General features: G+C 43.5%; 1 protein-coding gene across 2 annotated transcripts in view; it reads right to left on the reverse strand.

The window, feature by feature from the left end:
* Gba1b (Glucocerebrosidase 1b) overlaps positions 1–25,296 on the reverse strand; it is a 133,901-nt gene extending 108,605 nt beyond the window's left edge. The window contains exons 1-2 of one of the 2 annotated variants that reach the window (XM_067147680.2): positions 24,980–25,296; positions 8,717–8,776 (exon numbers count right to left, since the gene is read on the reverse strand). The gene's annotated coding sequence lies outside the window, so the exon portion shown is untranslated. The remainder of the gene's footprint in view (positions 1–8,716; positions 8,777–24,979) is intronic. The other variant, XM_067147679.2, reaches the window with a different exon arrangement.
* Between the last annotated feature and the right edge of the window lie 273 nt (positions 25,297–25,569).

Raw genomic sequence — 25,569 nt, forward strand, 5'->3', positions numbered from 1 at the left:
GACTTTGAATGGTACGCGGTATGTTGAGCTGCTCGGAGACCATCTCCACCCATTTTTGGCCTTCCAGCGCCCAGACGGTTATGCGGTGTTTCAAGATGATAACGCGCCGCCACATCGCTCCAACGTCGCCCGGGAATGGTTCCAAGAACATGCAGCGGAGGTCCAACGACTGCCACGGCCACCCAGGGGCCCCGATATGAACCCTATCGAGAAATCTGGGATGTCCTGGAACGCAGGCTCCGTGCCATGGATCCTGCACCCACGAACAGACCAGCATTGCCGGCCGCTCTGCAAACGATTTGGTGTCAGCTGCGTCCAGAGGACTACCAGGGACTTGTCGACTCACTTCCACAGCGTCTCACTGAAGTTCGCAGGGCCAGAGGAGGCCCCACACGCCATTAGGTGACTATGCCATGACATTTGCTAAGTCAGTGTATACTGAGCAGCGCTGTCCGCTGTGGTAGCAGGTGGAGAGGGTGGGAGTAGGATCGTGACTCATCGACGCCGGCGAGTCGACACCCCTTCCCACCCGCAGTGCGCGTCGGACACAGTTTACACTTGTCTTGGTTACTAGGTTTTATAGTGACATTGATATAGACACGCCGTCGCTGTTTACGCCAATTGCTAATAGTTTATTCTTCCATGCGTTACGAGCTTTATCAACACTGAACAATGTTGTTGTGAAGTGCATAGTGATTAGTGGAGAACTGAAGAATTATGTCGAAAAAGTTATCAGGGGCGCAAAGGAGAAAGTGTACAAGGAAAGTGAGTTAGCGAATGAGGCTTTTGTAAGTAAAGTGCCAAAACTATTTTTTTAAAAAAACTAATACAACACAAAATGTTGCCGCGGCTGAGACCAGTACGTCTGCACCTAGCTGTAGTTCCTCCTCACAAAGTAGCAGTCAAGAGGCCAAAGACACTGAATCTGTACTTTCCCCTACTGGTGATACCGTTTACAAACGATCGTGACCACAGTGATCGTGTTAGTGATAGTGATAAAGGCAATAAAAGAGTGATAGAACTGTCAACAGACACTGAAACTCAAATTGAATTTATTTCTAAATCGGAGCAGGTGCCGGTGATTACTTTAGATCCTGCAACGTGGCCAGCGCATATTATGGACATTCGGCGTGATAAGTTTGTTTTGAAAGGGCCGACTGGATATTCTAAAGAAGACCATGATTACCCAAAAATTACGAAAATAGGCATTTTTCAAATCAATTTCGGTATCGATTTTTGGAAAGTGGAGATAAAATATCAAGGTGATTGTTGATTTATTCAGAAAAATCAGATTCTGTCTATTGTTTCTGTTGTAGATTGTTTAATCCCTCATCAAAGTCACATTTTGGTCAAGCAATGGCTTTTAACAACTGGAAAAATTTGGCAGACCGTTTAAAATCCCATGAGTTGTTACCAGACCATTTCAAAAATATGGTTACATGGTTTGAAGCAGAAAAAAGAATTGAGACATATCAATCAACCAGCACATCATGAAGCAAATTGAAACAGAGGGTCAGCGTTCAGAAGAAGTATTGCGACGTTTAGTGGAAATTACGTAGGTGGATCAAAAGGTTAGTTGCACTAACGCACCGCAGCAGTGCGCTGTGTGTCGCAAACGTGGGCACATCGGAGAAAGGGACAGACACTGCCCACACGTCTGTTAGGCAGGCCGCTGTGGTGTCTCGTCTAGTATTGTGTGAATAGCGGCCAAATGCAATGGCGCGTCAACTGGACGTTCACTCCAAATATGAGGTGCGTGCGACAATCCGATTCCTATGGGCCAAAAGGAAGAATTGCACGGACATTCATCGTGAAATTAGTGCTCTGTATGGGGAGCGGGCCATTTCCCGGCAAGGTATCGTAAATTGGTGTCAGCAATTCGAAGCCGGACGCACGGATATCATGGACAACCATCGCGAAGGTAGGCCCGCAACGTCCAGGACCCGTTCAAAGGTCAACAGTGTGAATGCGATCATTAGACAGAACCAGCGCATTAAACTGAGAGAAATCGCGACGCAGCTGAACATGTCGTATGGCAGTGTGTTCGCAATTGTTCACGAGGACCTTGGATATCGTAAGCTGTGTCAAAGATGGGCCCACGTCTTCTCACCGGTGAGCACAAGGGACAACGTTTCCAATCCTCCCTGGCATTTTTGCAACGCTATGCCGCAGACAGCAACGGGTTTCTGCGGCGAATCGTCACAGGCGACGAAACGTAGGTCCACCACTTCACCCCCGAAACGAAGAGAATATCAATGGAATGTGTGCACCCCTCATCACCACAACGAAAGAAGGCCAAGGCGTCGTATTGTCAAACGTTGCACCGGTTGCGTAAAGCGATTAAAAAGAAGCGCCGGGGGAAATTGAGCGCCGGTGTGATTTTGTTGCACGATAACGCAACACCTCACAAGGCCCGCCAAACGAGAGAACTGCTGCAGCGTTTCAAGTGGGAGGTCTGGTAACATTCACCCTACAATCCCGACCTAGCGCCATGTGACTTTCATCTGTTCGGTAAGCTCAAAACGCGGTGGTCGACGTTTCCAAACCGATGAGGAGGTGAAGGCTGCTATCTCCAAGTGGTTGCAGAACGCCGGAGGAAATTTCTATGCATCCGGCATCGACAAGTTGGTTGTGCGTTCGCAGAAATGTTTGGAGTCTCTTGGAAACTATGTGGGAAAGTGACGTTACAGTGTATGTCGTTATAGTCGTGTTGCTGTTTATAAATGGCCATAACTGGGAAGTGCAGCTTATTTTTGATCTGCCCTCGTACTTTATGTGTAGCGCAGCACAATATGGCTTTTCGTGGGTCATCTTCCAACGTTTTCACAAAAAATAATGGAAACTTTCTTGGACTTGTGCAACTTTTACGAAAATTTGATAATGTAGTAATGGAACACTGAAGACGTATAACTAACGAAGAAACACAATCTCATTTATTAAGTGTGTCAATACAAAATGAGCTAATAACTATACTAGGTGACTCAGTGAAGCAAAGTATCTTGACGAAAACAAAGGAAGCCAGATATTTTTCCGTTGTCCTTGATTGTACTCCAGACATCAGTCACAAGGAGCAAGTTTCATTAACGGTTCGCTACATCACTGAAGATGATGATGGGAAGATCAAAGTAGAAGAAAGCTTTATAGCCTATCGAGTTGCCAAAGAAATCACTGGAGAAGCTCTCGCTGACTTGCTGTTTAAAAAAATTGAATAGTGTGGTTTGAACATGACAACCTGTCGTGGTCAAGGATACGATAACGGCGCCGCAATCATTAGACAGAACCAGCCCATTAAACTCAGAGAAATCGCGACGCAGCTGAACATGTCGCATGGCAGTGTGTTCGCTATTGTTCACGAGGACCTTGGATGTCGTAAGCTGTGTCAGAGATGGGCCCACGTCTTCTCACATAAAGGACATAAAGGTGTACATGAAGGACTTCAAGCCAGTGTACTGGCCAACTTCCCTTTGGCTGTGTTCATTCCTTGTGGGTGCCATAGCCTAAACCTAGTGATTGTTGATGGAACAAAATCATCATTTAACTTAAGTCTACATCTTTATTTGGTACTAGCTGATGTACCCGTGCTTCGCTACGGGATGCTCAGAAGGACTGCCTTTGTGGTTTTCTAACTGAATTCAACACAGGTCACTACAAAAACGACAGTAGGAATGTAGCGATTAAAATCAATGTTATATAACATACTCGATTAAGTGAAAACCGCACATTTTCTCACTTTAACGAACAGTACTACGGTGCCGATCTAACAGTCCAAAGTCCCAGTGCTGGAATGACCGGGCCGCAGATTGCCGTGAACGAACCTCTGCCATTATTTATATAAATAGGCACACTGCTCATTCAAATCAGTGCCACAGAGTAAGGATTTAACAGCTCGAATGCTGTGATGAACCAGTGTGTTACGTACCAGTAGTGTCAGAACATTATGAACCAGAGGAATGGCATGCTAAAGAAGGAAGTTATCTAACTGCCCAGCTACTTCCCACCAATATTCAGGCAGGTACGACAGGGTGAGTTGACAGTGCGGTTAGGGGCGCACAGCTGTGAACTTGCATACGGGAAATGGTGGGTTCGAACCCCACTGTTGGCAGTCCTGAAGATGGATTTCCGTGCCTTCTCATTTTCACACCAGGCAAATGCAGGGACTGTACCTTATTAAGGCGACGCTCGCTTCCTTCCCACTCCTAGACCTTTACTATCCCATCGTCGCCATAAGACCTATCTGTGTCGGTGCGATGTAAAGCAATTTTTTTAAAAAAAAAATAGTCGGTACGCAACAGTAATCCTATCTATCGGCGATGAGTGGCAAAAGAAGACACAAAGCACATCACAAAAAAAACAGTGGTCAGTGTAATGTAATTGTTGATCAATTTTGTGAGCTTTCTATATTGTAGGCCTTCACATTTACTTTTCTTTCGACTCTGTGATATTAGGGCGTCTTATAAAATTATTTATAGCGTATACTCTAGTTCCTTATTCCCCGACTTTACATACCGATTTTCATTAAATTCTGTTCACCCATTTTCTCGTGACTCGGCGCTGGTATGGGCTTACAACAAAAAACCAAATTCATGAATATCTCTGTTATCATAGCCGGTACGGTAAAAACTTATAAGACATAAATGATCAGAAATATACTATATAACTTTAGTTATGTAGTATTTATCGGCAGGAGCACTAATAACAAATACTTAAGAATCAAATTTTAGGCCTTCCCCTAAACTACTATTTCACTCAGCTTGAATAAAATTATTTATAGCCTAAATTGTAGCGATTTATTTCCAGACTTTGCATACCGATTTTCATTAAGATAGGACCACTAATAACACAAATATTTGAAAATTAAATTTTAGACCTTACCCTAAAATACCATTTCTCTGAGCGTGAATAAAATTATGTATGGCAAGATTGTAGCGACTTATTCCCCGACTTTGCACACCGATTTTCATTAAATTCTCTTTAGCTGTTTTCTAGTGCTGCGTGTACATACATACATACATACATACATACATACATACATACATACATACATACATACATACATACATACATACATACATACATACATACATACATACATACAGACAGACAGACAGACAGACAGACAGACAGACAGACAGACAGACAGACAGACAGACAGACAGACAGACAGACAGACAGACAGACAGACAGACAGACAGACAGACAGACAGACAGATAGATAGACAGATAGATAGACAGACAGAAATTACGTAAAATTAAAAAGTGCATTTCCTTATTACTTTGGACAGATCGATACAGAAATAATATCCTTTTTTTAAATTCTAAGCAATGTAGAGACAAAACTCTTATTATATATATATATAGATACCAATACGCGGAAGTTAGGGATGCATTGGTTGAGTTAGGCGACAAAATTGATGACCCCCAAACAGTCTCTGAAGCTCAATGTTTGACTAATCAGATGGAAGACTTTTCCTTTATTGTAACTTTGATCTTGTGGAATGACATACTTTTTGAAGTTAATTTGATCAGTAATGTATTGTCGTATGGCTTTTAGTGCCGGGATATCCCAGGACGGGTACGGCTCGCCAGGTGCAGGTATTTCTATTTGACGCCCGTAGACGACCTGCGCGTCGTGATGAGGATGAAATGATGATGAAGACAACACATACACCCAGCCCCCGTGCCATTGGAATTAACCAATTAAGGTTAAAATCGCCGACCCGGCTGGGAATCGAACCCGAGACCCTCTGAACCGAAGGCCAGTACTCTGACCGTTCAGTCGGACATTTGATCAGTAAAAGCATTCAAGGGAAAGAGGTAGACATCAGTGACTCTTCTGAAAAGTTCAATAAGTGTTTGGAGTTTTTGAAACAGATTTAGAGAGAATGGATATGTGGGCGCAGTAATATCCGCTAAAGGAATAGCTGCTGAACTTGGTATCGAACCTGTTTTTTTTTCAGAGAAAAGGATTCGTAAAAGAAAACGCTGTCTTTTTTTGTATGAATCTTCTGAGGAAGTGCAATGGTCACCTGAAGAAACCTTTATGACAGAAATTTTTTATCCATTATTGGATAAAGTTTTGAACTCACTTAAGAGAAGGTCAACTGCGTTGAAAGAACACCAACAAGTGTGGAGATTTTTGGGTAATGTTGCTCAACTTCCAGGAAAATAAGATCTAAAACAAAGTTGTTTGGACCTTAAAAGACATTTAACTGACAAAACAACCAAAGTGTCTGATATCAACGGCATTGAATGGTATCTTGAACTTTTACATGTAGTTCGATTTTGGATCACGGAAAGAACACAGTCACACCAAAAGAAGTATTGCATATGATCAAAAACACAAACAGTAAAGATTTGTTTACAAACTTGTGGGTCGCATTAAGAGTGTTACTATCAATACCCGTGACAGTTGCTAGCGCGGAACGAAGCTTTAGTAAGCTTAAGCTTATAAAAACTTATTTGCGCTCTACAATGGCACAGGAAAGGCTGAACCCTCTCACCATTCTTGCAATAGAAAATGACATTGCAAAAAACTTAGACTTCAGAGAAATTCTGACAACATTTGCTCATGCAAAAGCCACGCGAATGCCTTTCAATGCTTGAAGTTTGTATATAGACGACAAAAAAGAGCAGAGCAGACAAGAACAAATAATGAAAAATCAAATACTGCATTTTGTATATAAATGAATCAAATCTTAGTATATGTATATCAAATGTGTAGTGGAGGGTGGGTGGTCCGTGATATTGTTATTTATAATAGCTGCCTGTTTTTCCAGTCCGCAACACGGCGGGTCCATAAGTGGTGGATAATGGAGTGGCTCTAAAGAGCTAGGGTATCATCTCCCCGAACCAAAACTGGAACGAACAAAATTACGAGTTTTACCGGGGATGGGGGGAGGGGGGGGGCGCCGATTTAAGCCTTGCCTTGGGCGCCTACATAGCACGCGACGGCCCTGGCTGGAAGACTCTATATTTATAACAACAACAACAACAACAACAAAAACAGTGCGAAACCAAAAGCGAGGACCAAGCTACCATTTGTAGTCAGACCGATGAGGATTAATGACAAAGTATATATATAGCAGGTGGCTCACGGACGCCGTACTTTCTACTTATAGATGTCCCGCATGCATAAGTGATGTGTGAGGTGTCTACCAACCGATTTTAACAGAGGAACTACTGCCAGCGGGCAGGTTACGTCAGAATATAAAGAGATAAGAAACAGAGTCACACTCGCAGCATGTTACTCAGCGCGGCCGGTCGAATGCATCCGTTGCATTCGTAAACATCGTTTTCAACCGTATAGTTCTAGGCTGGTGTATGGTACAGGCGCACTATATTTACTGTCTGCTTATCGCCAATGGCTAGTGTGTTCAGCAGCGACGAATACATAGACATTATTTTAATCTGGACAACCCGGTCGGAATGCAACCGAAGCTCCAAACAGACGTATGCCTTCTACACAAGTATTTCACCGAACAGTATCGTTTTTGTTTCATACAAACAACTCTTTTATCGAGTGGAATGTCTACACATGTATAAATGAACAAGTGATTAAATTTCCTTTTCTGCATCTTTGGCGTGTTAACAAACAGTAGCGGCGATTAGGGGGTGGGACGTGAAGGGAAAGTCGCCCCCGCCCCTCGCCACTTTGTGGAGTAAACATTACATATTCACTTTAGCCACCTGGAACTAGGAATTATTATTATTTGTTTTGCTAATTGCTTTACGTCGCACCGACACAGATAGGTCTTATGGCGACGATGGGATAGGAAAGGCCTAGGAGTTGGAAGGAAGTGGCCGTGACCTTAATTAAGGTACAGCCCCAGCATTTGACTGGTGTGAAAATGGGAAACCACGGAAAATCATCTTCAGAGCTGCCGACAGTGGGATTCGAACCCACTATCTCCCGTATGCAAGCTCACAGCTGCGCGCCCCTAACTCGCCTGGTTAAATGATAATTTGCCCCAATTTGTCCTCTTGAATTATACCTTATTATATTACATTTCCTACTTTGAAAAGCTTCACTCAAGCTTATTCTTCTGCTAATGTCATTCCACGCCATCTCTCCACTGACAGCTCGGAATATACTGCTTTTAGACGAGCAGCCCGTATCCTTACTCCCAAGTCTCACAGCCCAAAGTTCGTAACGTTACTCGTTTCTCCGAAATCACCAAGAACAAATCGTGCTGCTTTCCCTTGGATTTTTTTTTTTTTTTTTTTTTTTTTCAGTTCTCGTATAAAGTAGTCCTGGTGAGAGTTCCATACATTGGAACTAGTATAATCTAGGATCTCCTCCCCTGCGAACCATGTGACCTTACCACGGTGGGGAGGCTTGCGTGTCACAATGAAGCAGATAGCCGGTGCAACCATATCGGATAGGTATCTGTTGATACCAGACTAAAGAATTGTTCATCGAAAGTGGGGTAGCAGTCTTTCGGAAGTTGCAAGGGCGGCAGTCGTGATGATTGACTGATATGGCCTTGTAATAATACTCAACATGGCTTAGCTGTGTTGATACTGCTACACGTCTGAAAGCAACGGGAAACTACAGCCGTAACTAACTCCCGAGGACATGCAGCTCTCTCTGTACGAATGGTGTACTGATGATGGCTTCCTCCCGGGTAAAATATTCCGGAAGTAAACTAGTCCACCATTCGGATCTCCGGGTGGGGACTACACGAGAGGGGCGATCATCAGGAAGATGGATACTCACATTCTGCGAGTCGGAGCGTTGTATGTCAGAAGTTTGAATCGTTGTGGTAGATTGGAGAATCTGAAAAGGGAGATGGATAGACTAAAGTTAGATGTAGTTGGTATAAGTGAAGTACGTTGGCAGTAAGAACAGGATTTCTGGTCAGGCGACTACCGAATTATCAACACAAAATCAAACAGAGGAAATAATGAATAATGAATAAGAAAATAGGGCAGCGGGTAAGCTACTAGTGCAGTTCTATATGCCCACTAGCTCAGTGGATGATGAGGAAATCGAAAGAACATATGAAGAGATAGAAGATTTAATACAATATGTAAAAGGTGCCGAGAATCTAATTGTGATGGGAGACTGGAATGCACTGGTAGGCCAAGGAAGGGAAGGTAATAAAATAGGAGAATTCGGATTGGGACAAAGGAACGAAAGAGGAAGTCGTCTGGTTGAATTCTGCACTGATCATAATTTAGTCCTTGACAATACTTGGTTCAAACACACAAACGACGACTTTATACGTGGACGAGACCTGGAGACACTGGAAGGTATCAAATAGACTCCATTATGATTAGGCAGAGATTCAGAAACCAGGTGTTGGATTGCAAAACTTTCCCAGGAGCAGACGTGGATTCTGACCACAACTTGTTGGTCATGAAATGCCATCTGAAGTTGAAGAAATTGAAGAAAGGAAAGAATGCCAAAAGATGGGATCTAGACAAGTTGAAAGAAAATAGTGTGAGGGACTGCTTCAAGGAACATATTGCAAACGGACTAAATGAAAAGGCTGAAGGAAACACCATAGAGGAAGAGTGGACTATCATGAAAATGAAGTCAGCAGGGCTGCTGAAGAAATGTTAGGAAGGAAGAAAAGATCAACTAAGAATCAATAGATAACTCAGAAGATACTAGACCTGATTGATGAACAACGAAAATACAAGAATGCTAGAAATGAAGAGGGCAGAAAAGAATACAGGCGATTAAAGAATGAAGTGAATAAAAAGTGCAAGATAGCTAGGGAAGAATGGCTAACGGAGAAATGCAAGGATGTCGAAGGTTGTATGGTCCTAGGAAAGGTAGATGCTGCATACAGGAAAATCAAGGAAACCTTTGGAGAAAGGAAATCTAGGTGTATGAATATTAAGAGCTCAGATGGAAAGCCACTTCTAGGGAAAGAAGACAAAGCAGAAAGATGGCAGGAACATATCCAACAGTTGTATCAAGGTGAAGATGTAGATAATTTGGTTCTGGAAAAAGAAGAGGCTGTCGATGCTGAATAAATGGGAGACCCAATTTTGAGGTCCGAGTTTGAGAGAGCTGTGAGCGACCTAAATAGGAACAAGGCACCTGGAATTGATGATATTCCCTCTGAATTACTGACTGCCTTAGGAGAAACCAGCATGGCAAGGTTATTCCATTTAATGTGTAAGATGTATGAAACAGGAGAAGTCCCATTCGATTTTCGGCAGAATGTTGTTATGCCTATTCCCAAGAAAGCCTGTGCTGACAGGTGTGAAAACTATCGCACCATTAGTTTAGTATCTCATGCCTGCAAAATTTTAACACGTATTGTTTACAGAAGAATGGAAAAACAAGTTGAAGCTGAGTTTGGAGAAGATCAATTTGGCTTCAGAAAAAATGTAGGAACACGTGAAGCAATCCTGACTTTACGTCTGATCTTAGAGGATCGAATCAAGGACAAGCCCACGTACATGGCATTCGTAGACTAGAAAAGGCATTCAATAATGTTGATTGGACCAAGCTATTTAATATTCTGAAGATAATTGGGATCAGATACCGAGAATGAAGAATTATCTACAATCTGTATAAAAATCAGTCTGCAGTGATAAGAATCGAGGGCTTTGAAAAAGAAGCAGCAATCCAGAACGGAGTGAGGCAAGGCTGAAGTTTGTCCCCCCCTCCTTTTCAATGTTTACATAGAACAGGCAGTAAAGGAAATCAAAGAGGAATTTGGAAACGGAATCACAATCCAAGGAGAGGAAATCAAAACCTTGAGATTTGCCGATGATATTGTTATTTTATCTGAGACTGCAGAAGATCTCGAGAAGCTGCTGAATGGTATGGACGAAGTCTTGGGTAAGGAGTACAAGATGAAAATAAATAAGTCAAAAACAAAAGTAATGGAGTGCAGTCGAACGAAGGCAGGTGATGCAGGAAATATTAGATTAGGAAATGAAGTCTTAAAGGAAGTAGATGAATATTGCTACTTGGGTAGTAAAATAACTAACAATGGCAGAAGTAAGGAGGACATAAAATGCAGACTAGCACAAGCAAGGAAGAGCTTTCTTAAGAAAAGAAATTTGCTCACTTTAAACATTGATATAGGAATTAGAAAGATGGTTTTGAAGACTTTCGTGTGGAGCGTGGCATTGTATGGAAGTGAAACATGGACGATAACTACCGGTAGCTCAGAAAGAAAGAGAACAGAAGCTTTTGAAATGTGGTGTTACAGAAGAATGCTGAAGGTGAGATGGATAGATCGAATCATAAATGAAGAGATACTGAATCGAATTGGCGAGAGGAGATCGATTTGGCAAAATTTGACGAGAAGAAGAGATAGACTGATAGGACACATCTTAAGACACCCAGGACTTGTTCAGTTGGTTTTTGAAGGAAGTGTAGGTGGTAAGAACGGTAGGGTTAGACCAAGGTATGAATATGACAAGCAGATTAGAGCAGATGTAGGATACAGTAGTTACGTAGAAATGAAAAGTTTAGCACAGGATATGGTGGCATGGAGAGCTGCATCAAACCAGTCTATGGACTTATGACTCAAACACACACTCTGCAGGATCTTACTAGAGACTTATACGCCCTCTTCTTTACATCCTTGCTGTAAATTTCACCAGTCTTCGGGCTGACTCAACATTTATTATGATGATACTTGTTGTTTAAAGGGGCCTAACATCTAAGGTCATCGGCCCCACTCAACATTTAAACAGACCTACATAAGACATATACTATACACACATAAATGAATAAATAAGTGGAGTAAATAAATAAATAAATAAATAAATAAATAAATAAATAAATAAATAAATAAATAAATAAATAAATATAATTATTTATAGTCCACGCCTAATTTCGCGACTAGAGTGGTTGGAATAAACACAATATATTAATGTATGAAGGCTTTCACGGCCGGTGTCAATATAATAAAATTCTTCCGGGCTGTTATGCCGTGGTCCACTCCTCTCGCTTCTCCCAGACGTTTCGACTACTGCTGCGGTAGTCATCTTCTGTGGCGTCGTGTAGATACGCTCTCCTGTATCCCGCTGGCGACTGCAAAAGTTGTTTGGGAAGCAGCTGTATTTATATGTAAGTGTGTGGCCTCCAATTGGTTCGCGCTGTGCAAACCGACATCTGATTGACTATCTGAAAGCACGACCTCCGATTGGGTCGCGCCGAGCAGCTTGACGTTTGGTTGGCTATCTGAACACACGACCTCTGATTGGTTCGCGCCGGGCATGGATTCTGACTGGGTCGCTCCGAGAAGTCTGTCGTCTGATTGGATCTCGGAGTGCACGACCTCCGATTGGGTCGTGTCGAGCAATGGATCCTCTGGTTGGTTGACTGTAATGTCCCTGATCTTAGTAAACTTCGGCCGTACGTTATATAAAGGGGTGTACCAGGCCTTGCTGAGTTTCAGTCCTTCCTCCTTTCTATTAAAGTTATCTGGATGTTTATGTATTTCGATTGCTTCCCTGTAGAGACGGGCGTGAAAGTGGGATGTTGTGGCCAGTATGTCAGTATCCTCGTAACGGATCTCATGATTTCCGTCAAGCAGTGCATGCTCCGCTACTGCTGATTTGTCGTATTGTCCCAAGCGACAATTCCTTTTGTGCTCCGTCAGGCGAGTATTGACACTTCTGCCAGTCGTGCCAATATAAACAGCTCCACAGCTGCAAGGTATCCTATAGACCCCAGTAGATGTTAAAGGGTCACGTGGATCTTTGGCAGAACGTACCATGTTCCGTAGCTGTTGGGTCGGCTGAAAAATGGTTTTAACTTCGTGACGTTCAAGGAGCCTTCCAATACGATCCGTGACGTCCCGTATATACGGCAAATAAGCGATACCTTTCTTCCTGGGTTCTTCTCGCTTACTATTCGCTGGCTGTCTTCTGGGGTGGAGTGCTCTCCTGACCTCTTGTACCGTGTAGCCATTAGTTTGTAAGGCTAGATCAAGATGCCGTAGTTCCTTCTCGATGTACTCTGGTTCACAGACACGGAGGGCGCGATCCACCAAAGTCTTCATCATGGCGCGCTTCTGCCCAGGATGGTGATTCGAATTTTTGTTTAAATATCGGTCTGTGTGTGTTGGTTTTCGGTATACTTGATGCCCTAGGGATCCATCATTCTTCCTCTTCACCAGCACGTCCAGGAAAGCTAATTCTCCATCCTTTTCCTTCTCCACAGTGAATTGTATACGAGGATGAATACTGTTCAGATGGGTAAGAAAACCGTCAAGTGCCTCCTCTCCATGTCCCCATATTACAAAAGTGTCATCAACAAAGCGGAACCAACAGCTGGGTTTATTTACAGCAGTCTGCAGGGCTTCCTCTTCAAAGAACTCCATATAAAAATTAGCAATAACAGGGCTAAGTGGGCTTCCCATGGCAACACCGTCTGTCTGTTCATAAAATTCATGTTTCCATTGGAAAAATGTCGTCGTAAGTACATGTTCAAATAAAACTATTGTCTCCTCTGCAAAGAGATGTTGAATATGTTCAAGAGTATCCTTGATTGGTACCATAGTGAACAGCGAGACGACGTCAAAACTAACAAGTATATCCCCCGGTTGTACTCGCAAGTGTCGCAATCTGTTTATGAAATGGGCCGAGTCTTTGATGTGCGAGTCCTTAGTCCCTACGTAAGGTTTCAGTAAATTGCTTAAATATTTTGCGACTTCATACGTTGGAGAGCCAATGGTACTAACGATGGGACGAAGAGGGACGTCTGGCTTATGGACCTTAGGAAGACCATATAGTCTTGGACACAAGGCTTCTGATTTCTTCAGCTTCTTCTGTTCTTCTGGTGAAATAGAAGATTTCTTAATAAGAGTATTGGTCTTGCGCAGGATACTCATAGTCGGGTCACGGGGAAGTTTTTTGTAGATCGATGGATCAAGAAGTTCTTTGATCTTATGTTCATAATCCATGGTGTTCAAGATAACAGTAGCATTACCTTTGTCAGCTGCTAATATGATAATACTTTCGTCGGCTTTTAAATCCTTTAGAGCAAGCCCCTCCTTCTTGCTAAGATTACGTTTAGGTAACTTGGCCTTGCAGAGTATCTTGGAACAGTCGTGACGTATTTCCTCGGAAACCTCTGGCGGCAACTGACGTATTCCTGATTCTATGTTGGAAATAATATCTTCTATTGGGATGGTCGCCGGTGTAACAGCAAAATTGCCTCCTTTTGCAAGAACAGTAGTTTCATCTTCTGTTAAAGAACGGTTAGATAAATTAACGACTGTCCGAGCAGTGTCCACTCTGTCGATCGGATCCCTCGTCCTCATATTGCCACTTATGCGTTGGTACTTTTTCTTCTGCCGTAGCGTATCCTTCTTCTCCTGATGTTCCATGGTGTTGTAAGTAATCCTGTCAATTCGGTCCCAGTCACTCCAGTGCATCGAGTTGCCTGTCGTCAAATGTAGTGATAAAAGCCGTTCATCATTGAGGGCCAGTTCTTTACGAGTAAAATGAATACGTTCCCTAAGAAGGGCTTGTTCAGTCCTGTTATAAATTCTGTGTGCCGAAGGAGTTGAAAAAAGTCTCTTCTGTCGAAGAAATTGTGGAATAACACATGTGTCGCGGCAGCGGAGTAAAAATGTAAGAGAGCACAGTAGATGGGATTTCTTCTTGCGAAGCGTTTCAAATTGACGACTTAAACGATAAATATCCTCCCCGTAGAGGTGGGTCATTAATGTATGAAGGCTTTCACGGCCGGTGTCAATATAATAAAATTCTTCCGGGCTGTTATGCCGTGGTCCACTCCTCTCGCTTCTCCCAGACGTTTCGACTACTGCTGCGGTAGTCATCTTCTGTGGCGTCGTGTAGATACGCTCTCCTGTATCCCGCTGGCGACTGCAAAAGTTGTTTGGGAAGCAGCTGTATTTATATGTAAGTGTGTGGCCTCCAATTGGTTCGCGCTGTGCAAACCGACATCTGATTGACTATCTGAAAGCACGACCTCCGATTGGGTCGCGCCGAGCAGCTTGACGTTTGGTTGGCTATCTGAACACACGACCTCTGATTGGTTCGCGCCGGGCATGGATTCTGACTGGGTCGCTCCGAGAAGTCTGTCGTCTGATTGGATCTCGGAGTGCACGACCTCCGATTGGGTCGTGTCGAGCAATGGATCCTCTGGTTGGTTGACTGTAATGTCCCTGATCTTAGTAAACTTCGGCCGTACGTTATATAAAGGGGTGTACCAGGCCTTGCTGAGTTTCAGTCCTTCCTCCTTTCTATTAAAGTTATCTGGATGTTTATGTATTTCGATTGCTTCCCTGTAGAGACGGGCGTGAAAGTGGGATGTTGTGGCCAGTATGTCAGTATCCTCGTAACGGATCTCATGATTTCCGTCAAGCAGTGCATGCTCCGCTACTGCTGATTTGTCGTATTGTCCCAAGCGACAATTCCTTTTGTGCTCCGTCAGGCGAGTATTGACACTTCTGCCAGTCGTGCCAATATAAACAGCTCCACAGCTGCAAGGTATCCTATAGACCCCAGTAGATGTTAAAGGGTCACGTGGATCTTTGGCAGAACGTACCATGTTCCGTAGCTGTTGGGTCGGCTGAAAAATGGTTTTAACTTCGTGACGTTCAAGGAGCCTTCCAATACGATCCGTGACGTCCCGTATATACGGCAAATAAGCGATACCTTTCTTCCTGGGTTCTTCTCGCTTACTATTCGCTGGCTGTCTTCTGGGGTGGAGTGCTCTCCTGACCTCTTGTACCGTGTAGCCATTAGTTTGTAAGGCTAGATCAAGATGCCGTAGTTCCTTCTCGATGTACTCTGGTTCACAGACACGGAGGGCGCGATCCACCAAAGTCTTCATCATGGCGCGCTTCTGCCCAGGATGGTGATTCGAATTTTTGTTTAAATATCGGTCTGTGTGTGTTGGTTTTCGGTATACTTGATGCCCTAGGGATCCATCATTCTTCCTCTTCACCAGCACGTCCAGGAAAGCTAATTCTCCATCCTTTTCCTTCTCCACAGTGAATTGTATACGAGGATGAATACTGTTCAGATGGGTAAGAAAACCGTCAAGTGCCTCCTCTCCATGTCCCCATATTACAAAAGTGTCATCAACAAAGCGGAACCAACAGCTGGGTTTATTTACAGCAGTCTGCAGGGCTTCCTCTTCAAAGAACTCCATATAAAAATTAGCAATAACAGGGCTAAGTGGGCTTCCCATGGCAACACCGTCTGTCTGTTCATAAAATTCATGTTTCCATTGGAAAAATGTCGTCGTAAGTACATGTTCAAATAAAACTATTGTCTCCTCTGCAAAGAGATGTTGAATATGTTCAAGAGTATCCTTGATTGGTACCATAGTGAACAGCGAGACGACGTCAAAACTAACAAGTATATCCCCCGGTTGTACTCGCAAGTGTCGCAATCTGTTTATGAAATGGGCCGAGTCTTTGATGTGCGAGTCCTTAGTCCCTACGTAAGGTTTCAGTAAATTGCTTAAATATTTTGCGACTTCATACGTTGGAGAGCCAATGGTACTAACGATGGGACGAAGAGGGACGTCTGGCTTATGGACCTTAGGAAGACCATATAGTCTTGGACACAAGGCTTCTGATTTCTTCAGCTTCTTCTGTTCTTCTGGTGAAATAGAAGATTTCTTAATAAGAGTATTGGTCTTGCGCAGGATACTCATAGTCGGGTCACGGGGAAGTTTTTTGTAGATCGATGGATCAAGAAGTTCTTTGATCTTATGTTCATAATCCATGGTGTTCAAGATAACAGTAGCATTACCTTTGTCAGCTGCTAATATGATAATACTTTCGTCGGCTTTTAAATCCTTTAGAGCAAGCCCCTCCTTCTTGCTAAGATTACGTTTAGGTAACTTGGCCTTGCAGAGTATCTTGGAACAGTCGTGACGTATTTCCTCGGAAACCTCTGGCGGCAACTGACGTATTCCTGATTCTATGTTGGAAATAATATCTTCTATTGGGATGGTCGCCGGTGTAACAGCAAAATTGCCTCCTTTTGCAAGAACAGTAGTTTCATCTTCTGTTAAAGAACGGTTAGATAAATTAACGACTGTCCGAGCAGTGTCCACTCTGTCGATCGGATCCCTCGTCCTCATATTGCCACTTATGCGTTGGTACTTTTTCTTCTGCCGTAGCGTATCCTTCTTCTCCTGATGTTCCATGGTGTTGTAAGTAATCCTGTCAATTCGGTCCCAGTCACTCCAGTGCATCGAGTTGCCTGTCGTCAAATGTAGTGATAAAAGCCGTTCATCATTGAGGGCCAGTTCTTTACGAGTAAAATGAATACGTTCCCTAAGAAGGGCTTGTTCAGTCCTGTTATAAATTCTGTGTGCCGAAGGAGTTGAAAAAAGTCTCTTCTGTCGAAGAAATTGTGGAATAACACATGTGTCGCGGCAGCGGAGTAAAAATGTAAGAGAGCACAGTAGATGGGATTTCTTCTTGCGAAGCGTTTCAAATTGACGACTTAAACGATAAATATCCTCCCCGTAGAGGTGGGTCATTAATGTATGAAGGCTTTCACGGCCGGTGTCAATATAATAAAATTCTTCCGGGCTGTTATGCCGTGGTCCACTCCTCTCGCTTCTCCCAGACGTTTCGACTACTGCTGCGGTAGTCATCTTCTGTGGCGTCGTGTAGATACGCTCTCCTGTATCCCGCTGGCGACTGCAAAAGTTGTTTGGGAAGCAGCTGTATTTATATGTAAGTGTGTGGCCTCCAATTGGTTCGCGCTGTGCAAACCGACATCTGATTGACTATCTGAAAGCACGACCTCCGATTGGGTCGCGCCGAGCAGCTTGACGTTTGGTTGGCTATCTGAACACACGACCTCTGATTGGTTCGCGCCGGGCATGGATTCTGACTGGGTCGCTCCGAGAAGTCTGTCGTCTGATTGGATCTCGGAGTGCACGACCTCCGATTGGGTCGTGTCGAGCAATGGATCCTCTGGTTGGTTGACTGTAATGTCCCTGATCTTAGTAAACTTCGGCCGTACGTTATATAAAGGGGTGTACCAGGCCTTGCTGAGTTTCAGTCCTTCCTCCTTTCTATTAAAGTTATCTGGATGTTTATGTATTTCGATTGCTTCCCTGTAGAGACGGGCGTGAAAGTGGGATGTTGTGGCCAGTATGTCAGTATCCTCGTAACGGATCTCATGATTTCCGTCAAGCAGTGCATGCTCCGCTACTGCTGATTTGTCGTATTGTCCCAAGCGACAATTCCTTTTGTGCTCCGTCAGGCGAGTATTGACACTTCTGCCAGTCGTGCCAATATAAACAGCTCCACAGCTGCAAGGTATCCTATAGACCCCAGTAGATGTTAAAGGGTCACGTGGATCTTTGGCAGAACGTACCATGTTCCGTAGCTGTTGGGTCGGCTGAAAAATGGTTTTAACTTCGTGACGTTCAAGGAGCCTTCCAATACGATCCGTGACGTCCCGTATATACGGCAAATAAGCGATACCTTTCTTCCTGGGTTCTTCTCGCTTACTATTCGCTGGCTGTCTTCTGGGGTGGAGTGCTCTCCTGACCTCTTGTACCGTGTAGCCATTAGTTTGTAAGGCTAGATCAAGATGCCGTAGTTCCTTCTCGATGTACTCTGGTTCACAGACACGGAGGGCGCGATCCACCAAAGTCTTCATCATGGCGCGCTTCTGCCCAGGATGGTGATTCGAATTTTTGTTTAAATATCGGTCTGTGTGTGTTGGTTTTCGGTATACTTGATGCCCTAGGGATCCATCATTCTTCCTCTTCACCAGCACGTCCAGGAAAGCTAATTCTCCATCCTTTTCCTTCTCCACAGTGAATTGTATACGAGGATGAATACTGTTCAGATGGGTAAGAAAACCGTCAAGTGCCTCCTCTCCATGTCCCCATATTACAAAAGTGTCATCAACAAAGCGGAACCAACAGCTGGGTTTATTTACAGCAGTCTGCAGGGCTTCCTCTTCAAAGAACTCCATATAAAAATTAGCAATAACAGGGCTAAGTGGGCTTCCCATGGCAACACCGTCTGTCTGTTCATAAAATTCATGTTTCCATTGGAAAAATGTCGTCGTAAGTACATGTTCAAATAAAACTATTGTCTCCTCTGCAAAGAGATGTTGAATATGTTCAAGAGTATCCTTGATTGGTACCATAGTGAACAGCGAGACGACGTCAAAACTAACAAGTATATCCCCCGGTTGTACTCGCAAGTGTCGCAATCTGTTTATGAAATGGGCCGAGTCTTTGATGTGCGAGTCCTTAGTCCCTACGTAAGGTTTCAGTAAATTGCTTAAATATTTTGCGACTTCATACGTTGGAGAGCCAATGGTACTAACGATGGGACGAAGAGGGACGTCTGGCTTATGGACCTTAGGAAGACCATATAGTCTTGGACACAAGGCTTCTGATTTCTTCAGCTTCTTCTGTTCTTCTGGTGAAATAGAAGATTTCTTAATAAGAGTATTGGTCTTGCGCAGGATACTCATAGTCGGGTCACGGGGAAGTTTTTTGTAGATCGATGGATCAAGAAGTTCTTTGATCTTATGTTCATAATCCATGGTGTTCAAGATAACAGTAGCATTACCTTTGTCAGCTGCTAATATGATAATACTTTCGTCGGCTTTTAAATCCTTTAGAGCAAGCCCCTCCTTCTTGCTAAGATTACGTTTAGGTAACTTGGCCTTGCAGAGTATCTTGGAACAGTCGTGACGTATTTCCTCGGAAACCTCTGGCGGCAACTGACGTATTCCTGATTCTATGTTGGAAATAATATCTTCTATTGGGATGGTCGCCGGTGTAACAGCAAAATTGCCTCCTTTTGCAAGAACAGTAGTTTCATCTTCTGTTAAAGAACGGTTAGATAAATTAACGACTGTCCGAGCAGTGTCCACTCTGTCGATCGGATCCCTCGTCCTCATATTGCCACTTATGCGTTGGTACTTTTTCTTCTGCCGTAGCGTATCCTTCTTCTCCTGATGTTCCATGGTGTTGTAAGTAATCCTGTCAATTCGGTCCCAGTCACTCCAGTGCATCGAGTTGCCTGTCGTCAAATGTAGTGATAAAAGCCGTTCATCATTGAGGGCCAGTTCTTTACGAGTAAAATGAATACGTTCCCTAAGAAGGGCTTGTTCAGTCCTGTTATAAATTCTGTGTGCCGAAGGAGTTGAAAAAAGTCTCTTCTGTCGAAGAAATTGTGGAATAACACATGTGTCGCGGCAGCGGAGTAAAAATGTAAGAGAGCACAGTAGATGGGATTTCTTCTTGCGAAGCGTTTCAAATTGACGGAGCACAAAAGGAATTGTCGCTTGGGACAATACGACAAATCAGCAGTAGCGGAGCATGCACTGCTTGACGGAAATCATGAGATCCGTTACGAGGATACTGACATACTGGCCACAACATCCCACTTTCACGCCCGTCTCTACAGGGAAGCAATCGAAATACATAAACATCCAGATAACTTTAATAGAAAGGAGGAAGGACTGAAACTCAGCAAGGCCTGGTACACCCCTTTATATAACGTACGGCCGAAGTTTACTAAGATCAGGGACATTACAGTCAACCAACCAGAGGATCCATTGCTCGACACGACCCAATCGGAGGTCGTGCACTCCGAGATCCAATCAGACGACAGACTTCTCGGAGCGACCCAGTCAGAATCCATGCCCGGCGCGAACCAATCAGAGGTCGTGTGTTCAGATAGCCAACCAAACGTCAAGCTGCTCGGCGCGACCCAATCGGAGGTCGTGCTTTCAGATAGTCAATCAGATGTCGGTTTGCACAGCGCGAACCAATTGGAGGCCACACACTTACATATAAATACAGCTGCTTCCCAAACAACTTTTGCAGTCGCCAGCGGGATACAGGAGAGCGTATCTACACGACGCCACAGAAGATGACTACCGCAGCAGTAGTCGAAACGTCTGGGAGAAGCGAGAGGAGTGGACCACGGCATAACAGCCCGGAAGAATTTTATTATATTGACACCGGCCGTGAAAGCCTTCATACATTAATGACCCACCTCTACGGGGAGGATATTTATCGTTTAAGTCGTCAATTTGAAACGCTTCGCAAGAAGAAATCCCATCTACTGTGCTCTCTTACATTTTTACTCCGCTGCCGCGACACATGTGTTATTCCACAATTTCTTCGACAGAAGAGACTTTTTTCAACTCCTTCGGCACACAGAATTTATAACAGGACTGAACAAGCCCTTCTTAGGGAACGTATTCATTTTACTCGTAAAGAACTGGCCCTCAATGATGAACGGCTTTTATCACTACATTTGACGACAGGCAACTCGATGCACTGGAGTGACTGGGACCGAATTGACAGGATTACTTACAACACCATGGAACATCAGGAGAAGAAGGATACGCTACGGCAGAAGAAAAAGTACCAACGCATAAGTGGCAATATGAGGACGAGGGATCCGATCGACAGAGTGGACACTGCTCGGACAGTCGTTAATTTATCTAACCGTTCTTTAACAGAAGATGAAACTACTGTTCTTGCAAAAGGAGGCAATTTTGCTGTTACACCGGCGACCATCCCAATAGAAGATATTATTTCCAACATAGAATCAGGAATACGTCAGTTGCCGCCAGAGGTTTCCGAGGAAATACGTCACGACTGTTCCAAGATACTCTGCAAGGCCAAGTTACCTAAACGTAATCTTAGCAAGAAGGAGGGGCTTGCTCTAAAGGATTTAAAAGCCGACGAAAGTATTATCATATTAGCAGCTGACAAAGGTAATGCTACTGTTATCTTGAACACCATGGATTATGAACATAAGATCAAAGAACTTCTTGATCCATCGATCTACAAAAAACTTCCCCGTGACCCGACTATGAGTATCCTGCGCAAGACCAATACTCTTATTAAGAAATCTTCTATTTCACCAGAAGAACAGAAGAAGCTGAAGAAATCAGAAGCCTTGTGTCCAAGACTATATGGTCTTCCTAAGGTCCATAAGCCAGACGTCCCTCTTCGTCCCATCGTTAGTACCATTGGCTCTCCAACGTATGAAGTCGCAAAATATTTAAGCAATTTACTGAAACCTTACGTAGGGACTAAGGACTCGCACATCAAAGACTCGGCCCATTTCATAAACAGATTGCGACACTTGCGAGTACAACCGGGGGATATACTTGTTAGTTTTGACGTCGTCTCGCTGTTCACTATGGTACCAATCAAGGATACTCTTGAACATATTCAACATCTCTTTGCAGAGGAGACAATAGTTTTATTTGAACATGTACTTACGACGACATTTTTCCAATGGAAACATGAATTTTATGAACAGACAGACGGTGTTGCCATGGGAAGCCCACTTAGCCCTGTTATTGCTAATTTTTATATGGAGTTCTTTGAAGAGGAAGCCCTGCAGACTGCTGTAAATAAACCCAGCTGTTGGTTCCGCTTTGTTGATGACACTTTTGTAATATGGGGACATGGAGAGGAGGCACTTGACGGTTTTCTTACCCATCTGAACAGTATTCATCCTCGTATACAATTCACTGTGGAGAAGGAAAAGGATGGAGAATTAGCTTTCCTGGACGTGCTGGTGAAGAGGAAGAATGATGGATCCCTAGGGCATCAAGTATACCGAAAACCAACACACACAGACCGATATTTAAACAAAAATTCGAATCACCATCCTGGGCAGAAGCGCGCCATGATGAAGACTTTGGTGGATCGCGCCCTCCGTGTCTGTGAACCAGAGTACATCGAGAAGGAACTACGGCATCTTGATCTAGCCTTACAAACTAATGGCTACACGGTACAAGAGGTCAGGAGAGCACTCCACCCCAGAAGACAGCCAGCGAATAGTAAGCGAGAAGAACCCAGGAAGAAAGGTATCGCTTATTTGCCGTATATACGGGACGTCACGGATCGTATTGGAAGGCTCCTTGAACGTCACGAAGTTAAAACCATTTTTCAGCCGACCCAACAGCTACGGAACATGGTACGTTCTGCCAAAGATCCACGTGACCCTTTAACATCTACTGGGGTCTATAGGATACCTTGCAGCTGTGGAGCTGTTTATATTGGCACGACTGGCAGAAGTGTCAATACTCGCCTGACGGAGCACAAAAGGAATTGTCGCTTGGGACAATACGACAAATCAGCAGTAGCGGAGCATGCACTGCTTGACGGAAATCATGAGATCCGTTACGAGGATACTGACATACTGGCCACAACATCCCACTTTCACGCCCGTCTCTACAGGGAAGCAATCGAAATACATAAACATCCAGATAACTTTAATAGAAAGGAGGAAGGACTGAAACTCAGCAAGGCCTGGTACACCCCTTTATATAACGTACGGCCGAAGTTTACTAAGATCAGGGACATTACAGTCAACCAACCAGAGGATCCATTGCTCGACACGACCCAATCGGAGGTCGTGCACTCCGAGATCCAATCAGACGACAGACTTCTCGGAGCGACCCAGTCAGAATCCATGCCCGGCGCGAACCAATCAGAGGTCGTGTGTTCAGATAGCCAACCAAACGTCAAGCTGCTCGGCGCGACCCAATCGGAGGTCGTGCTTTCAGATAGTCAATCAGATGTCGGTTTGCACAGCGCGAACCAATTGGAGGCCACACACTTACATATAAATACAGCTGCTTCCCAAACAACTTTTGCAGTCGCCAGCGGGATACAGGAGAGCGTATCTACACGACGCCACAGAAGATGACTACCGCAGCAGTAGTCGAAACGTCTGGGAGAAGCGAGAGGAGTGGACCACGGCATAACAGCCCGGAAGAATTTTATTATATAAACACAATATAATCCATAAATGGAATACATTTTCATTATCGTTTCACAGAAAATTCTAAGATGGCAGTAAGAGTAGGTCAATGAAAAATCGATTCCAGGAGTTGAAGACGTTTTGAAATAATACTTCATATTATCAAGAACAGGGGCATAACGTTAGGGCCTGCAATGCAGGCGGGCCCGGGCTTTTAAGAAGCGTCGTAGGCTCCTCGCAAAACATGTAAAAAGAATATACCCTAGCCTAATGTCACTCTACATGGAAATGGTCTGGGCGGTTTTGTAGAAGCAATCGAAATATGGTAGGTTATTTATTTTTTTTTTTTTTTTTACAATTTTTACGTAGAGAAATTGCCGCTTGGTTGTATCTAGCAGCAGTTTATTGTGTTGAGTTTAACACAGCACAGCTGTAAAAGCCGCCTATCGCAACACCGCAACACGTTCTTCAGAAAAGACCTGTACTAAATTATTTAAAAATAATTAACTTACAGTAATTAAAATTTATACCAAAATATACTGTATATTCGTTAAGAAATAACACACTCTTGATGTGTAGTGTACCTGGGATAGTATTATGCACACATTTTGAAGAACATTTTACTTTTGTCACACATTTATTCGAAAATAGCGTACAATGCCAATATGAAGTTGTAGTAAAAATCACTCAGCTCAGTTTCGAACGAGCTCTCTTTGCGCGAATTTAATCATTGACTTATCAGTTGCGGTTTGATATTTTTCAAACATTTTTGATTTAATTTTGTTCGTTTATTTTTCACTATTGTAATCGAATAAATTATGACAGCCGGAACTTCGGTATCGGCTACACAGTTACTGAATAATGAAACCAATTAAAGTTAAGTACGAACATCTAAGTGGTGTACGGTTGGCAGTTCAGCAGCTTAGTCATTAAACCACGGAGGCAGTCATATGAAACCTTTTAAACATTATTTTTAATAATCTTACAATAACGAAAAATCCTTTTGTTCATATACCGGTAACTTCATAAGTTTTACATTGCATTTGAGGGGCCCCGAATTTTTATTTTGGCAGGCGAGCCCATTTCACGATTCGTTACGCCCCTGATCAAGAATATAGCCTATTCTAACTCCGCATATATGCGAGATAAAATATAGGAAAATAAATATTTTACCGGTACCACTTTAGTAACAGCTGACGAGGACATTTCTCAACAGTGGATAGAATACTAGTTGGCCAAATGTTAACAACATTATCACAAATAAGACGAAGAATGAGACAGTACTGTACCTTATCTCTCACGAGCAGAATTTTGTCCCACAGGAGATCTTAACGAGCCGGTAAGAATCTAGCCGATATGATGTCCGCCGCGTTAAAGTAGACACTTGTTATTTTATAAGAATACCAAGTCATGTAACCAATCGAGATCTTATCATCAATAGGTATACAGAACCACGTGGTACAAAATCAGCGATATTGCAAACGCGCTCATAATGCATGACTCATTAACAGATAGAACTTCACAGCGTCTTGTGCGTATCTCGTTCTGCGTTTCTCTTTACTGAAGCGGACGTTCGAGATAAGTGGGTGACCCTCTTCCCGCTACGGATTTCTATTCCTCACTAGCGAGCTGCTCAATAATGCTAACTGCCGTCACGCAAAGTGACACTCCCATATTGAACTGTTCATGACGAAAGCTGATTTATAACGCGTGACGTGGAACGACGTCAGAGCTAGAGAATGTGAACATAATGGAAGAAGGGAGTTATTTCTCCATAAATATGTTTCTGTTGCCTAAAATGTCAATTTGCTTTCTTTTTACTGGAGTTGGTTACCGACATTTTAATTCACAACTTGGATTTTCGATACACGACAGTAGC

This window comes from Anabrus simplex, chromosome 5, assembly GCF_040414725.1.
Source record: "Anabrus simplex isolate iqAnaSimp1 chromosome 5, ASM4041472v1, whole genome shotgun sequence".
NCBI lineage: Eukaryota > Metazoa > Arthropoda > Insecta > Orthoptera > Tettigoniidae > Anabrus > Anabrus simplex.